The 9,003-nt window shown below is 50.9% G+C and overlaps 1 pseudogene; it reads right to left on the bottom strand.

The window, feature by feature from the left end:
• Nucleotides 1-255: 255 nt before the first annotated feature.
• LOC141476759 (uncharacterized) lies at nt 256-7,240 on the bottom strand (annotated as a pseudogene).
• Nucleotides 7,241-9,003: the final 1,763 nt, after the last annotated feature.

The raw sequence follows: 9,003 nt of genomic DNA, 5'->3' as shown, positions 1-9,003 counted from the left end.
GGGGCTCAGACGGTCCCTGGTGTGGCTGCATGCATGGCAATGCCTGGCAATTTGAGGTGCAGCTTGCAGAAGGCCCCAGGGGACAAGTCAGCCTTTGGCAGCTGCACGAGGAGGAGCAAGAAGGAACCACCTATGGTTACTGCATTCTGTAATGGTAAGAAACTAGCAAGAAGCTGTGTCTGTTCCTCTGGCAGAGTGGGCTTCCCCAGATGAGCCTCAGCAGCTCACAGTACTGTGCTTGGCCTCCCAGCCATGTCAATAGTCCTCGTCCTCTGGGTGGGTAATGTACATGATGGGCACCAGTCCCTTCTCGGAGCCGAGGCTGCACTGCAGCCAGTCACCATCCACCTTGGACATGACCTGCAGGATGTCCCCCTTGTTGAAGCTCAGTTGTCCTGCCTTGGTGGCAATGTGATGGCAAAGAGCTTTCACCTCACTGCAGGCAGAGGGAGGGGAGGAAGGGTTAACTTGCCACAGCACACTCACCCCATTGAAGCCGAGGGACCACCATGGGCACAGAGGAGTGAGGAAAACACCCCCTGCCTCCCTCCCCAGCCAGGATCTCAGCTGCCCCCCAGCTCCCCATTGCCTACAGATTGCAGAGTTGGGGTGGAGAGATGCACAAGCTGTGTCACTGCCATGATTCGTCCCCTGGTTCATGAGTATAAAGGGAACCAGGTGAACTGCAACAGGCAGAGCCGTGTCAACCTCAACCCACCATATCCTAGCACCTGCAGGACGGCCACATGGTGCCACTCACCAGGGAGGGTGGGCAGACAGCCCCCAGGCTGGCCATGCTTTGGGGGGCACTTCAGGTTGCTCTGGCCAGGGGAGCTCTGTCTCAAGGGCTGCTTCTTGCCACATGCTTGCCCCGACCTTCTGGGCCACCAGCTGGAACATGGACTTGTCCAAGCTCAGCCAGCCAGAGGGCAACCTGCAAGGAGATAGAAGCAGGTAGTGGCAGGGAAGTGTACCCGGGAGGCAAGAAGCAGCTGCTCTCATGGCAAGGTCATGCCTTAGAGGTCTGGATCCGTGCACAAAGTGCATTGTTGTTCCCAGGCTGTCTCCTGGAGGGGAGGCCTCAGCATCCTCCAGACACACCATGGCCTAGACTGGGAAGGACATTTCCAGTGGCCATACAAGCAAGAATGGTACAGGTGGAGAGGCAATGCGAGGAGGGCCCAGCTACATGGGGCAACTTCACGCCTCCTCCCCACCCATTGTGAGCAACAGGGATGGCTCCATGTTTTGCTCTCACTTAGTACATGTTTTTGGGTGGGATGAGGTGATGATGGGAGCAGTGCAGCATGGGCCCTTCCTGTGGAGAGGGGGTTTAGGAGCCAAGGCAGCGGGTAGAGCTCAGGCAGAAGACTGAGCAAGGGTAGGAGCTGAGGAGGGAAACAGTGGTGTGAGCAGGCAGGCAGGGCTGGGCAGGGGTGACAGATCTCTCTGTTCACACAGACTCTGATGTACCACCATGGTGTAGCCCAGTGGTAGGCTATTGACCTGACTTCCACCTGCACTGCTGCAACCCCAGGTTAACCAGCCCTCCCCAGTCCCATCCTTACCTGTTAGGCTGCCTGGGCTCTTTTTGCACCTTCCTGGACCCAAACAAGTGTCCCCACTTGATGGGCTGGCTGCCCTTTGATGCACTGATGCTGCTCTCTTCCTGGGCAGCTGCTACTGCTACTCCCACTCTTTGATGAGTCCCAGTCTCCTTTTCCTTGCTGTGCTTCAGCTCTGTAAGCACTGAGTCTGGGGGGCTGCCCATCCAGAAGGGCCAGCTCCATTCCTTCACTTCTTTGCCAACTGGTACCTGCTGGGGCTTTTCCAAGGCCTCTTCTGCAGCTTTAGGACTTGGTTTGCTGGCAGCCTTGGGCCTCTCCTCCGAGGTACACTCAGACTCTGCACCCTCCACCACCCCTTCACGGGGGGGTGGTGCCTTTTGGGTCTCTGCTGACCTGGGCACAGCATTCAAAGCTGCTTTCTTCTCATAGCAGATGAGCTTCAAGCCTTCAGCTGAGCCCTTAATGTAAATCTGAGAGCTCTGCATGAGCTGGTACCACCAGCCCGCTTGCTTGTCCTTCTTCCCCTCCCACGTGCTCTCTCGCACCTTCCTCTGCTCTTCCTCCCTGTTGCCATCTCTGCACGAAGCCCCCACCCCCTTGACCCTCTCACTTGCAGCTTGCTGGGGGTTGTGGCCTGGTGAGATGTCATCATCTCTGGCACCCACTGCTTCAGGGGCAGTGCTGCAGTCATAAGGATCCTCACTGCTGCCCTGCGTCTGCATTAGCTGCAGGGTGGAGTGTGTGGAAAGCAGCAGGTCCTGCTTTACACGCAGCAGCTCCTTTTGCTGCTGCTGCTCTTTGCCCATTTGCATCAGGTGATGCTCAAAAAGGAGGTCTAGGTTGAAGGGTAGCAGAGAGAGAGGCTGGAGCAGGAGCAGGAGCTCCTCAAATAGAGGCTGACACACGCTATGAGACAGGCACAAGAAGCCTATTGGCTGGTAGTGTGCCAGGATGATATCTGTAGGGCAAGAGACATTTAATTAGATGAGAGGCCCTTGCCACCTTTGTCAAGCCACCAAGAAGCTGCTGAAGCTACAGGGAAAGGAGTTGGACAATAGTTTTTGGTCACAGCTGTGGCTGCAGTGTGAGGCTCAGCACTGGGTCAGGGAGCACCAGATGTTCTGTGAGCTCTGGGCAAACTGGCACAGGTCCTGCTTCCAGTCATGCCTGCAACCAGGACCTGTCTGTCAGACTGCCTACCAGGATGACCTTTGCCACTGTCCCGGTTTGAAGTAAAACTGAACCAATTTTCTGTTCTGTAACTTTACATCCTAGCTAGGCCTCCTCTAACTCTCTGAAATTAACAGCATATTGTGGAGAAAACTGCTCGTTCTCAGAATGATAAGCCCAATGTTTGTGCTCCATGCCAAGGAATGGTATGCAGGGAGGCCCTTGCTTATCCTTATTGCTATAACAACCAAGGGCAGCCAATTTCGTTATTTGCCCCCTTAGAGGGTCGGAAACGGAAAAAACGTAGAGGGGTCACATCGGTGGGGAGGAGTGGACAGGACAGGTGACCCAAACCTGACCAACTGGGGTATTCCATCCCATCTGCCCCATGCTCAGTATAAAGGCTGAGGGATCAAAGGGTCAGCCCTTCCTGCGATGGCCGATGTCCAGAGAGGACTCTGTCTGTTCATCTGCCTTTGATCCCGATCCATGTGTTCCTGACTCCAGAGCTGGAATCCAGTTCCTATTCATCACTGAGTCCAGTCTGGGACTTCCCCAGTGCCTGCCGGTGATGTGACTGTCATCCTGGGAGCTTGATACGGTTTTGTATATATTGTATCTATTTCATTATTTTCTTCTTTATTTTTATTTTAATATTAATTCTTCATTAAAGTAGTTTAGTTCATTCTAAACTTCTGAATCTCCTTATCTCTTTCTCCTCCTCTCTCCTCTTTTAGGGGGGGGGGAAGGGGGGGGAAGGGCCATCTGCCGGTCTGGTTTTGGTAAATTCAGCCGAAACCACGACAGCCACAAATGCCATGGGAGTCTGTGGGAAATGACCTTCTGAACAGGTCAAAGTTTGCCCTCCGGAAGTCTAAGGTGGCAGTTTTGGTAACCCTTCTCCTTGTTTCTCCAAGGATAGAGAACAATCATCTCATGATCACTGTGCCCTAGACGGCCTCCAACCTTTACTTCCCCCACAAGTTCTTCCCTGTTCACAAGGAGCAGGTCTAGGAGGGCACTTTCCCTGGTCGGCTCACTTACCAGCTGCATGAGGAAGTTATCCTCCACACATTCCAGGAACCTCCTGGATTGTTCCCTGTCTGCCGTGTTGTATTCCCAGCAGATATCAGGGAGGTTATAGTCCCCCACAAGAACAATGGCAAACGACTGTGATATTTCTCCCAGTTGCTTATAGAAGACTTCATCCACCTCACTGCTTTGGTTGGGAGGTCTATAGCAGACTCCCACAGCGATATCACCTTTATTTGCCCTTATCCTAATCCAAACACTCTCGACCCTGTTATCACTATACTTAATTTCTGAGCTCTCATAGCATTCACTAACATACACAGTCACTCCGCCACCTCTCCTTTCCTGTCTATCCCTCCTGAAGAGCTTGTAGCCTTCGATTGTGGCACTCCAGTCATGTGAGGCATCCCACCACGTTTCTGTGATAGCCACTATGTCATAGTTTTCCTGGTGCATCATGGCTTCAAGCTCCCCGTTTGTTGTTCATACTGCGTGCATTGGTATAGATGCACTTCAGACGGTCTAATGGTTTCAACATCTTTTTGTGAGTGTGGGCCCCATTTCCTACCAGGCCCCTCTCAGGTGTTTCCATAATTTCTAGGTGTCTATCACTTCTCTGAAATGAATTGGTAGAGTAAGAGTCCTTGCTAGTCCACCATCCCTCAAGCCCTGGCGTGTTTCCCTTGAGTTTAGTCCTAACAGGCCCAGTTACCCCCCCCTCCCCCCTCATATCTAGTTTAAAGCCCTGCTAACGAGTCCTGCTAATTCCTGTCCCAAAATTCTTTTCCCCCTCTGGGACAGGTGCATCCCACCTGCCACCAGCATGCCAGGTGTCTCATATGGCAACCTATGATTAAAAAACCCAAAGCTCTGTCAATAACACCAGTCCCGAAGCCACAAATTGACCTGCTGTCTCTTCCTATTAATTTCCTCACTCATGATATCCACTGATGGGATAGAGGAGAACACTGCTTGTGTTACCGATCCCTTAAGCACCCTTCCCAAGGCTTTAAAATCTCTTTTAATTGATTTTGGGCTCCTTCTTCCCACATCGTCACTGCCCACATCGTCACTGCCCACCTGAAATACTAACAGGGGGTAATAATCAGAAGGATTGACTAGAGTAGGAACTTTGTCCAACACATCCCTGACCCGTGCCCCAGGGAGGCAGCAGACTTCCCTGTGAAGCGGGTCAGGATGGCATATTGGTCCCTCTGCCCCCTTCAATAGAGTCACCCAGAACAATGACCCTTCTGCTTTTCCTTTTGGAACGAGTTGTGATGCCAGGTCTACGGCAACTTGGTCTTTCTGGCACTTCCTGCCTAAATGTACCACCCTCCTCTCCAACAGCCAGTTCCTCCTGCAAGATTCCGTACCGGTTCTGCAGGGGTAACTGGGGAGGTGGGAGGGGGAGGGAGGGGATTTGCCTCCTTCGCCTAGCAGGGACCTGTTTCCATTCCCCCTCTTCTCTGAGATCCCCTTCTACTGCCGGGTGAGAAGTGGGGAGAGGGTCCTCTGGTGTGTGTGAGGCCTCAACATGTTCCCTTACTCTCAGGGAGTGGGCCCACCAGTCGATCTCCCTCTCGCACTCCCTGATACTCCTCAGCCTCTCCGCTTCATCCTTCAGCTCAACCACCAGGCTGAGGAGATCATTCACCTGTTCACATCTGACACAGGTGTTGTCCCCACTCCCCTCCATGGCAAGGGCCAGGCCCCGGCACTCCCTGCAGCCAGAGGCCTGGACACCCACGTGTTTGTGTGGGGCCTCTGTCTGGGTGCCCACAGCTTTCTTAACAATAGCCTTTAACCTAGTTCTAACCATAGCTGGATGTCTGCAAGCGAGAGAGAGTGGAAGGGTCAGTTGGAATGAACGCGCTAGTCGTCTGACTACTAAAAGGAATTGAACTTACCTTGTACAATGGCAGAGGCTCAGGACCCGGCCGTACAAGTTACCGCCACGTGAGGCACCAACCAGGACACAGACCCAAGCACTGGTTTCTGCTCAGTGGGCAGAGGCTAGCCTCTGCCCTCCCTGGGGCTCCTTATAAGCTAGCGGTGTGATGAACCTCGGGAGGCGCTGGCTCCGCCCAGTCTTAGTCAGCAGCCCCCCCACCAGCTGTCAGCCCCCAGCACGAGGAGGAGGCTTTGCCCGGCATCAAAAAAGCCCCAAAAAGAGCTTTCCGTCGGCCTTTTTAGCTACAGATCCCCTCTCCCAGCGCAGTCTTACCTGCCCTGGAGCCAGTCTCCGTCGCAGTGCATCAGGTGGGGGTGTTCCAGATAGAACAGCGTTAATTACCTTGAAAGGGCATCTAAGCACTATCGGCTGTTGGTGGATGGTGCGCTGTGCTTCTTGAAAGGCCAAGCTAACTACAAACAGTCCTTTTTCCCATGCTGTGTACCGTTTCTCAGCGTCCTTGAAGCTGCGGGAGTAAAACCCGATCGGATGAGGGGGACCTTCAGGGCCTTTTTGCCAAAAGTGCATCGACCATCCTGACTGAGCAAACCCCCACTCAATTTGCACGGGGTCTGTGGGATGTATAGGGCCACATTTCGCCTACTTGGTATGTCCCTCCCCACTCACCCCACTCCATGGGCGGCTTGGTGAGGGATTTTTTTTTCTCTGGATCTGACTGCAAGGGAGTTTTTAACTCCGTCCTTCTTAACCCTTTCGAGTCTGGTTTGGCACTAACAGGACCGTATTTTCACCCATAGTCAAGTAATTCTTGGGCGACTTCTCCCCACATCCACACCCTCCGGTTTGGATCTCTACAATCAGGGGCTGCTCTTCCTTCCTGAGCTGTGGCATCTCTCTCGCCTTGGCGTGCTGCCCTAATGGTTCCTTGCAGCTGTATACCAATTGGTTTCAAACATTTGGGAAGTCCCCGTATCAACGGATTCATCCGATCAGGGTCTGCTGGCAGCATCATGGGGGATTCTTGTTGGGGTCTAAGCTCACAGTTATACATCATTTGCAGGCAAGCTGCCTTTTGCACATTTTCCACTATCTGATCGACTGACCCAGTGATAGCAATGGGGTCTCCTCATTCTAAAGGATTGAGACCTCCAGCCCAATAGGCTGCCCTCTGTGTTAGGGACTAGGGAGCCCAGTGATTGCCAGTAGTTAAAAACACTCCAGGGCCCCAATATCCTTCAGCTTCCTGTTCACTTAGCATTATCTGATCTCCCCTTGACAATGACACTCTCCACACATATTCTGTTTCTGACTCCTGAGGAGTACGGCTAAATTCTTTTTTTAGTTTAGCTAATTCCATAGCATTGTAACACACTTCCTTAACGGTAATTTGTGGGGGAGCATTCTGATCATCGTCAAACTCGTATTCCGCTTTAACAAGAGGCCTGAGTGAATGAGGAGGGGCTGCCACCTCATCCAATTTAGCTTTCACTTCACCTCTGAAAATTATGCCATTTATCTCATGCCCAATCGCTACCTGGTACTGAAGGGCGTGCATTATGTTTCTCCAAAAAAATCATACAACACATCTTGCCCTGAAGGGGGTGAGAGGCTCTCACTCATATTGTCTCAACAAAAGTCAAAACTGAAATCAAGCTAAAATCCGGTTCACAACTAAGATCAGGGGCAGTCACTCGGGGAGGTCGCACGTCGTACACTAACAGTCAATAAACACAAATTCCAACACAAATTCCTACCCCCTACATCCCCGAGAGGCAAACACGTATATTCACAAAGAATTCAGCACTGTTCCAGTACAGACAAAAACAAATAATAAAAACAGCACTCGCACACCACGGAATCCTGACAACTACGCCAGCAAGATGTAAGGTCCCAGTCTGATTGGTCCAAGAGGGGTTCGCAATGATTCTGAGGGTGCGATTAAGACACAAACGAGGTCAAATGCCGTTTACTATAACTTTACTATTATTACCTTAAAATAACGCTAGATAGCGATAGAACAAAGGCAGAGGTATAGGAAAGAAGGAAAAGAGAAGCAGTATTACGGAGTGCAGCAAGAAAGATCACCACCACCAAGATGTTAGGTCCACAGGTACGCTTTGGTCCACTTAGATCTGCACCGCACAATGCCTTGAAGGTCCTCTAGAGTCAACAGCATCCTGTTGATCCATGATTCTCAGGTCTCTCAAGTCGTAACGATGGCGAGGGTCGACAGTGGTGAGGGTCCCGTTTGCTGTGGGATGCAATGGTAATTTATAGTCCCTGTCGACTCGTAGTTTAACCAATCAACAAGACAGTTACCTGTGCTCGTCCAATTGTTGTCCGACACAGTTGCTGTGCGATCCCCCCTTGCCTCTGCCCCCGGGGCAGTGCTGGGGCCTGCATGGCAGACGTATTTCTTGGGGCAAACAAGATATAGTTGTTTTGAGAACTAAGGATGTACCTCCTTTGATGTCATATCATGTACACAGGTGGTAGATATCTTGCAGCAAGCGAGCTTTGAGACATCCTGTTTTCTATCAGTTCTCACGTCCAGTTTCTCACAGTACCTCAAGGAAATTTAATCCTAGGTGAGAATACTCAGTTCTGAGCTGTATGATGTTGTTTGCTATGGAATGCTAACAGTGTTCACCTCACATAGAGGTGATGAAACCTGAGCTAGCTTCATCAAGTGGCATCCAGCAAAACTCTTTGAGATGGACATTGCTACCCATGGGCACGAACCACAATGAATTTCATCCATATTTCCTGTTGTGAGAGTCTGCTATGATAGATGAAATCCTGCAGTCATCAACTAAATGGACTTAATGAACTTTTTTGTATAAAGATAAATCATAAATGAGTGACCTGTGTGTATCTATAAATATGTGTGTGTGTATAGGTTTGATAGAAAAACATAACAGTGATCTGAGCATGACGCAAATGGTATGAAATAAGGGGTGGAATGTCCTCCTTTGAGGTACAAGAGAACCAATTTTCTGTTCAGTAATTTTACTTTTTAGCTAAGCCTCTTCTAACTCTCTGAAATTAACAGCATATTGTGCAGAAAACTGTTCATTCTCAGAGTGATAAGACCTATGTTTATAGTTAATGCCAAGTAACAGTATGCAGAGAGGCTCTTGATTATACTTAATGTTATAACAACCAAGGTCAGCTAACTTTGTTATATGTCCCATTGGAGGGTTGGAAGTGGAAAAGCACAGAGGGGTCGTACATGTGGAGAAGAGTGGACAGGATGGGGGACCCAAAACTGACCAACGGGGCATTCCATCCCATCTGCATCATGCTCAGTATAAAAGC

The sequence above is a fragment of the Numenius arquata genome, chromosome W (genome assembly GCF_964106895.1).
Source record: "Numenius arquata chromosome W, bNumArq3.hap1.1, whole genome shotgun sequence".
NCBI classification, from domain to species: Eukaryota; Metazoa; Chordata; class Aves; order Charadriiformes; family Scolopacidae; genus Numenius; species Numenius arquata.
Note: the sequence above shows the minus strand (reverse complement) of the source record. Positions and strands in the feature narration are given on the sequence as shown.